Below are 6,819 nucleotides of genomic sequence, written 5' to 3'. Positions count from 1 at the left end.
ACTGTCATCACAGTCCTTATCAAACTTTTGCTCTTTAAGCTTATATTTCTTTTCTTCCTTTTCTTTTAAATTGGTAGGTGTTTTACTTTGCTTTAATTTATCTGTTAAACTGAAACACATACTTTGAAAAGTTGTTCTGACATGCTGCATTTTAAATCATACACGCCTTCTCTTTCTGAAAACAAATTATTTTATTTGGAAATAAATAATTTTTTGCTCTAAATATTATTTGTCCTGTTTTAAACCTAATCAACACTGGACATTTTAGAGCTTGTATTTCCAAGAAAAGTTTCTTTATGTACAGTGGACCAGTTATATACTGTCTTCAGAGTCTTGGAGGGGGCGCTCAACCAGTCTACATGTGCTATGTGGACTTGGAGAAAGTGTTCGACCGTGTTCCTCGGGGACTCCTGTGGGGTGGTACTCTGGGAGTATGGAGTGCCGGACCCCCTTGTACGAGCTGTCCGGTCCTCTACGACCGGCGCCAGAGCTTGGTCCGCATTGGCGGCAGTAAATCAGATTTGTTTCTGGTGAGGGTTAGACTCCGCCAAGTCTGCCCTTTGTCACTGATTCTGTTAATAACTTCTTTGGACAGAATTTCTAGGCACAGCCGAGGCGTTGAGGGGATCCAGTTTGGTGGCCTCAGGATTGGGTCTGTGCTCTTTGCGGATGATGTGGTTCTGTTGGCTTCATCGGACCTTCAGCTCTCGCTGGAGCGATTTGCAGCCAAGTGTGAAGTGGTTGGGATGAGACTGAGCACCTCTAAATCCGAGACCATGGTCCTCAGCTGGAAAAGGGTGGAGTCCCTTCTCCGGGTCGGGAATGCAGTGAGGCGGACTCTGCATCGGTCTGCCATGGTGAAGAAGGAGCTGAGCCAAAAGGCAAAGCCCTTGATTTACCGGTTGATCTATGTTTCTACCGTCATCTATGTTCACGAGCTGTGGGTAGTGACCGAAAGAACAAGATCGAGAATACAAGTGGCCAAAATGAGTTTTCTCTGCAGGGTAGCTGGGCTCTCCCGTAGAGATAGGGTGAGAAGCTCGGTGATCCGGGAGAGGCTCAGAGTAGAGTCGCTGCTCCTCCACATCAAGAGGAGCCAGATGAGGTGGTTCGGGCATCTGGTCAGGATGCCTCCTGGACGCCTCCCAGGTGAGGGGTTCTGGGCACATCCCACCAGAAAGAGGCCCCAGGGAAGACCAAGGACACGCTGGACGGACTACATCTCTTGGTTGGCCTGGGAACGCCTCGGGATTCCCTTATTGAGCTGGTGAATGTGGTTGGGGAGAGGTAAGTCTGGGTTTCCCTGCTTAGGCAGCTGCCCCCACGACCTGACTCCGGATAAGCAGCAGAAGATGGATGGATGGATGGATGGATGGTTCCTTTATACGATGTCTATGTCCTGCATTATTTATCAATCTAATGGCCCTTTTCTGCATCCATGCATCGCTCATTTGCTTTCCATCACCTCTATTTAATCTGATCACTTTGCTGTAATGATAACTGTCTGATTTTGAGTTGTAAATTATGAATGGCGAATTAAGGTAGATGTAACATGGCTCTGTTTTTATAAATATCTGAATTTAATATGTCCTTCTTTTCTTCATACAATTCCTAGAATAATTTGTATAAATATAATTTTTAGTTATGTTTAAGTTCTCCGTTAAAACATCTAGCAACCCAACTACAGCTATACCTGCGCTCCTGGATATTATTAATACTTTCTCCAAGCTCTCAGGTTATAAAGTCAACTGGAATAAATCTGAGGCACTACCTCTCACTTCATTTTGTCCTAGATCATTATTTCAACCCGCACAGTTTCGGTGGCCAGAGGAAGGTATTAAATATTTAGGAATCATGTTCCCTCCTAAGCTAGAGGAAATCATGGAATGTAACCTGGACCCTCTGATGAAAGAATTTACTCTGGATGTCGACAGATGGTCAATACTTAACTTGTCTCTATGGGGAAAAGTGAATGTTTTGAAAATGTCATGTATCCCTAAATTTAATTATCTTTTTCAATCTATCCCAATGCACATACCAATTAAATACTTTAAAATGTTTGATAGAATATGTAAAAAATTTCTTTGGGGAGGAAAACGTCCACGCCTACGACTCGAAAAATTACAAGTGCCAGCTGATCGGGGTGGTATGGGCCTTCCCAAACTTATTTACTATTATTATGCATTTAACTTTAAACATTTAGTTCATTGGGCTCTACCACCAGAGAGAGCACCTCCGTGGTTAGAAATAGAAATTGAAATAAGTGGGCCTCTTAATCCCATAACGTGTATGACCACCTGTCTATCTCTGAAGCTGAGAACCCACCCAGTCTTTACTCACTTGCAGGACATATGGAAAACAATAGCTAAAATATTTAAAGAAAACGTGTACCTTAACTCAGAAGCAAGTATATGGCAAAATCCTGCTCTCCGTATTAATAAGGCACCCTTTATGTGGCAACTATGGTTAAAGTGTGGTATTACAACTTTAGGTGACTTATATAATAATGATATATTAAAATCTTTTGAAGATTTGAAACAGGAATTTCACTTACCTCAGGAATGCTTTTTGCAATATCTACAGTTAAGACATTTATTGAAATCTGTGTTCAGTCCTCCAATAACTGCCAATAACAGAAATCATCAAGAATGAATCTTCGCTAATTAAAGATTTACTTAAAATGGGACAAATAAATCATTCGGTCTCCAAATATTATTCTAAACTTATTCAACAGAACTGTATATTGCCAACAATACTAAAGAAAATATGGGAGAAAGACCTAAAGATGTCATTTACTGAATCAGAATGGAATAAAATTGGACAAAACTTTAGAAAACTGTCGAGAGATGTTAGGGTTAGACTGATACAGTTCAAAATTGTTAATCGCTACTATTGGACACCGATGAGACTATACAGATTGGGCCTTAAGAATACTCCAAATTGCTGGAAATGTCACAGTTCAGATGGTACTATGTTCCATGCATTATGGCAATGTCCTAAAATTCTAGAATATTGGAATAGAATTCACTCCTCTATTGAGAAAATAACAGGTGACAATTTTGAGCTTTCCCCTAGGTTGTATATACTCGGGGATCCAGCCATAGTAGAAAACTGCCAAAATATACAGTTCATTCAAACAGCAATAATGATAGGTAGACAGGTCTTGTTAAGGGAGTGGAAGAACCCCAGAACACCACCCTACAATGACTGGTTTTGTGAATTAGGAAGGGTTGCTTCATATGAACAACTCTTCTATAGGATGAATGATCGATGGAATGACTATGAGGAAAAATGGAGGATATATTATAGTTATATCAGCCAATAACAGAAATCATCAAGAATTATTATTTATTATTTATTATTTATTTATTTTTTATTTATATATTTTTATTTATTTACTTTTTGAAATCGTTGGATGGGAGGATTCTTATTTTTATAATTTATTTGACCCAGTTGACAACAATGTATTGCTGTTTGGCATATTTATTTATACGGCAAATACGTGCTATGTTTTGGTATATTATATTTATTAAGATATATACAAAAATGCATTTAAATTTGTATGTGTGTGTGTATAGGGCAATATTTATGATTATATTTGTGTAGGACAACCAGATATATCAATGTATGTTTGAATTGGGGTGTGTGGTAAGGGAGTAAGTGGTTATAGATGAAGTACAGTATATGTTGTGGGTATGATGGGTGTATGGAGTGGGTGGGCTTGAGTCTGCATGTATAGATGGATGCATATATATATGCCACAAAATTGTTTTGGTGTTGGTTGTTTTGTTTGTGTTTGTGTTTCTTTTTTTCGAAAAGGAATAAAAAATTTTGAATCGTAAAAAACATCTAGCAGTTTTTTTCTTATCTTTTCAGCTTAATTTAGTTGTTTGGCCATGTAGCACACCCTAATCAGACTGTGGTTGATGCCACAACTTTATTTTTTCTTCTTACCATCTTTAAAGTTGCATTACTGCTTCCATTTGAGTTTATTCCTCCTCATTTGTCCACACGATATCCAGCAGATCAGTATTGTTATTAATTCTGTATTCCTCTGTAAACTCATCAGCCATTGCTTTCCTGCTTGCACACCCGTAATTATATTTTACCATTCCCTACTGCATCCCTATCCTTCTCATACCAGTAAACACAGCTGCTTATTCAGAGCTGCACCACACTGCCACCTACTGTATAGGAGTGTCCATTTTTATGAAAACTGGCTGTCAGTACCTGAGCCAATTTAAGCAACTGACATTGTGGTGATAATATAAGATAAGATAAGATAAGATAAGATCTTAAGAAGATTGCATCCTTAGCTTCTTATCTCTAAAGATAAAAAGACTTCATCAATCCCAAAATGGGGAAATTTATATGCCACGACAGCAGGAGAGGATAGTTCAAGAGAAAAAAGGATACAAAAATACAAAAATGGGCAATAATCTGTTACCTGTCTACAAAAGAGAATGATAATTTAATAATAATTGGGCATTAATATCAGTGTTTCAATGGGTTCTGGGATAAAATCTGAGTCTAAAAAAACTCATTGCCTAATACACAGAGACTGATAACTGTCTGTTGACTTTTAATCAGATTAAAGTATTTTTTATTTATATAATCACTAAGGAATACAGCTATACAGCGGATAAAACTCCTCCTTATTATTCATGATGACATACATAATAAAAAGTTTTATGAACTAAAATAGTCAGCTAAAACAAATTTAACTGAGAATTTTAGAGCCCAGAAAAACAATTTTTTTTTTTACCAGCTCCAGTAAGTGATTTGCACAATTTTTATATTTTGATGTTAATTTTATGCAAATAGCTTTTAAAGTAACCAGTTTGCATATGACATAGGAGGGCAGAGACTTTTCCAAGCCTTATTTATGCATTGTTAAGTACAAAAATAGGTATGTCAATTTCAGACATTGTCAAAAGTCACTGCCCTCATACTCCCATGCATGCTTCATGTATTTAGGTAATACATCCACTAGAGGGCAGTGCGGAGTCCAGAGTAGACTTCACAGTTTCAGACAATACCAAACATAGTGATGATGAAAAAAATAAAAGAAAACAACACATGGTGATGACAGACGAGATTATGATAAATTCTCAGAGACATTATAAGAGGCCGTGCAGTAGATGTCCGTGGTCTGTGCAGACATTAAATGCCTTGTGGCTTCTTCTCCTTCTTTGTTCCTTTTGTTGGTTGCACGTGAGCCATACTGCACAACACTGCACCCACAATTTCTGGGGTTATTGCTCTTTTTATTACTTGTCTTGGTATCCATCTGCATGCTCTCTGAAAACTCACCAAAATACTAAAGGATGCAGAAGATGGAAAGAAGGCCCCGTCTGTGTATTTAACATAGAGCATAAACAAAGCTTAACTTGAATTAGTAATATACGAGTCACATATTATTACAACACAATCATTCACTGCTTTGGGACTTTATCGATGTAGCTTTATAAACAGACATATCAGATGTGTCAATCAGGGCAAAATGGTCTTTTCCATTGTAAACAATATCCCAGGAGTGTGCCAGCCTTTAAGGTCTGGATACTCCACAAGAACAGAGATATTGGTTTGTTTTCTTGTGTTGGCAAGAACAAGAACAAAGTATGTTCTGACCAGACTTTTTCTACTTTATGAGAAACCTCATCCTCAGCCCGGCTGGCGTCTGTGGTTTTATGTGCCTTACATTACGTGTTATATAGATTTTTCTACTTCCTCACAGCCTCTGTCAACTATTCCTCAAAACTATGCATCGACGACACCCACCTTAAATTTCCGACCAATCACACAATAGTTTTTGGACACCACACAAGAAAAATGTTCTGTCCAGATAATGTGTCAAGAACAAGCTGTGAGAGATCCCATACCAGAGATTTGAGAAAAAAATGTAATTCTTTTCTTCCAGCCCTGAGAAAGAAAACAAATGTATCTGTTCTCTTGGAGTAAGTGAAGTCTTTTTGTTCACACATTTTTTCAGGGTGCAGTGTAAACATAGTCCTGTCCTGACTTTCCAAGGAGGTGACAATATTTTATGACTCCTCGTCATTCCAATAAATGACATAAAATTTGTCAGTGACCTAGAAAAGGTGTCTTCCCTCACCATCTTCTGCAAACCAAGAAGACCTGATTTGTTTTTCTTTTTCCTTCAGTATGGTAAAGTTTTTGTGGGTGGAGTTCAGTAGTTGTCTACATAACCATCTCACCAGGAGACTATAGTCCGATCCAAACTCTGATCAACTGCATCAATCAAATTAAAGATTGGATGTACCAGAACCTCCTTCAGTTAAATGAAGACAAAACTGAAATAATAGTTTTTGGAGCCAAAGAACATTAAAGTTTAAAAGTCAGCACTCAGCTTCAAACAGCAAAGTTAAAAACTAACAACCAATCCAGAAATCTGGGAGTAGTCCTGGACCCAGACCTGAATTTTAGCAGTTATATTAAGACAGTTGTGAAGTCAGCCTATTTTCACTTAAAGAACATATGGAGGATTGAAGGACTGATGACTCAGCAGGATTTACAAAAACTGGTCCATGCATTTATCTTTAGTAGACTGGGCTACTGTAATGCTGTCCTCACAGGTCTCCCTAAAAAGTCCATCAGACAGCTGCAGTTAGTCCAGAACGCTGCTGCTCGAGTCCCCACTAAGACTGAGAAAATAGATCATATAACTCCAGTCCTCTGATCTTCACACTGGCTTCCTGTCTGTCAAAGAATTGACTTCAAAATCCTGCTGTAAGTTTACAAAGACCTGAATGGTTTAGAACAAAAATTAATTCAGGATCTTCTGGTTCGTTATGAAGC

This window comes from Melanotaenia boesemani, chromosome 1 (genome assembly GCF_017639745.1).
Source record: "Melanotaenia boesemani isolate fMelBoe1 chromosome 1, fMelBoe1.pri, whole genome shotgun sequence".
Taxonomy (NCBI): Eukaryota; Metazoa; Chordata; class Actinopteri; order Atheriniformes; family Melanotaeniidae; genus Melanotaenia; species Melanotaenia boesemani.
The sequence above is the reverse complement of the archived record's forward strand: the minus strand, read 5'-3'. Positions refer to the sequence as shown.